Here is a 2,119-nt window from a genome sequence, read left to right on the forward strand (position 1 = left end):
TCAGATAACAACAAATACAATCAACCATTTATGATGAAGGTCCATGTCTGTAAAGACCTAAAGAAATAGGCGATGATTACCAGTACAATAAAAAAATTAAATAAATTTACAAACAATACCAATATGATAATGTGTTTGCTGCCCGGCCAGGTGAGCTGCGAGCTGTTCTGATGGAGTATGATTCAGGCATTAGCTCGAAGGGCGGCTCCTTTAGGAAGATCACACCTCTCTCCTTTAACCAGGAGCCCAAGGAAGTGTCCAAGCAACAAATACAGGTATAGCAGACACCACAAAAGCCTTTTGTGCTTACCCGTCATAAGGTGTTTGTTGAGGCAGTGAATATATTATCATCTATATTACAGTATTACATATATTACATTATTACATATACTACATTGTCATTATCATTTATGTGACATACTAAGTATTTTGTTGGTAGAAATGTTGTGTTTCCGTTTGCCTTTAAGAATTTAAGAGTTAGTGATGCTTGAGGAATACATCTCCATACATGTATTTGGATATCTCCCACTCCCAGCTCCAGTTGGAGGAGAGTTTCTTCCACAACCAGCCTCCGTCCCTGAAGAGAACAGTGGACTTTGTGGTGGAGCGGGTGTCATCCAACTGTGCCAAACATGTGCGAGCGGCTGTGGTGCAGACCCTGGTCCAGGGCAGGAGGGAGGAGCTCAGGACAGGGATAGGGGACGTCATTGAGTCTGAGGAGAAGAAACTAACCAAGGAGGTAACAGGGATTACTGGTATCACCATATGTACAGAACGTTCAGAGTTGTACATCTTTTTAAACACAAGTTGTTGCTTTCTGTAATTAATGAAGGTATACATTGTGCTGTTCCAAATGTTGTTTTTGTGTTTTGCAGGAAAGAGCAAGAGAGAAGACCAAAGCCACAAAACCTATCATCACAGCTGTGGTGGAGGAAGCCAGACCTCAGGCAGAGGAGGCAGGGAAAAGGTCTAGCATTTGCTTCTTCTTCCGGTAATGTCCAACTGCCGGTACCGGCAATAATTGACATGTCTCGGGTCGAAGGTCACCAGCGTGACGGAGACTAGGCCGGACTGGACACCCTCGAGACAAAGGTGGCCAGGGACGGGGATTGGACAGTGTCTGTGGGCAGGGCGTTCCAATCGCGGATAGTGCGAGGAAGAAAGGAATAGTGTTTGTAGTTCGTGCTTTGGCATTAGTCTGTTGAAATATCAATATATATATGCTTTAGGAATCTCAAAAATGTTGTGCTTTCTAGTAAGCACCAGTACAGATTTTCTAAATGGGCATTTCAGCCTTTTGTGCTGTCATTCAAAAATGTGATTTCTCACTGAATACAGATTTTGTGAGACCAAAGTGATGGAAGCCTTGAACAGCCTGGTGGCAGAAGAGATAAGCCCACAGGTTGGTGTTTGCTTGTTGTGGTTAGGGATGCTCCAGGAAAACTGTCTCCCTATGCCCTATATTTATGTGTAATTTATCATTTTAATGTACAAGTATAAAAAGCAGAGAGAATTTCATAATGATGGACCTCTGTAACAGCATACTTCTCCCCATGGAAATCAGATGTATCAAATGTACAGCCATAAGAGTTAACACTGCTGCTATTGTTCCTGGTGTTGTTGTTGTTGTTGTTGTTCACTATTTTACTTCCATTTACTTCAGGTGGTGAAGACAGCAGGAGGGATTGCCTTCAGACAAGCCAATGACAAGGTGGTGAGGTGGACAAGGGACAAGGTGCCAGGTATGGAATCAAGCTGCAGTCTAACATGAAATGATAGAGGCATCTTTGTCTTGAATATGAGAGACTAAGAATTATGTCCTCATAAGCCATGGAAGAGATGGGTAAGACATTACCTAACTTATTTGTTCTCAAGTTTCCCTAACTGTCGTCTTGGCTGTCTGTTGCAGCTCTGATACAGAAGGAGGTGGAGGCAGAGTATGATAGGCTGCTGAAACAGGCAGCAAAACAACAGGCCTGTCTACCCAGAACAAGTGCTGAAGCTGAAGAAAAACCTGAGCTGGAACCATCTGCAGTATTGGAAAAACTAAAGGTGAGCATCTTTCCTTAGTTGATATTATTCAAAGACATAGTTGACAACTGATCGTTCAACATTGTTT

General features: G+C 42.7%; 1 protein-coding gene across 4 annotated transcripts in view; it reads left to right on the forward strand.

The window, feature by feature from the left end:
- Positions 1-2,119, forward strand: part of LOC109483726 (codanin-1-like) — a 13,671-nt gene that overhangs the window by 3,080 nt on the left and 8,472 nt on the right. The window lies entirely within an intron of this gene.

This window comes from Branchiostoma belcheri, unplaced genomic scaffold (assembly GCF_001625305.1).
Source record: "Branchiostoma belcheri isolate BF01 breed outbred unplaced genomic scaffold, Haploidv18h27 scaffold66, whole genome shotgun sequence".
NCBI classification, from domain to species: domain Eukaryota; kingdom Metazoa; phylum Chordata; class Leptocardii; order Amphioxiformes; family Branchiostomatidae; genus Branchiostoma; species Branchiostoma belcheri.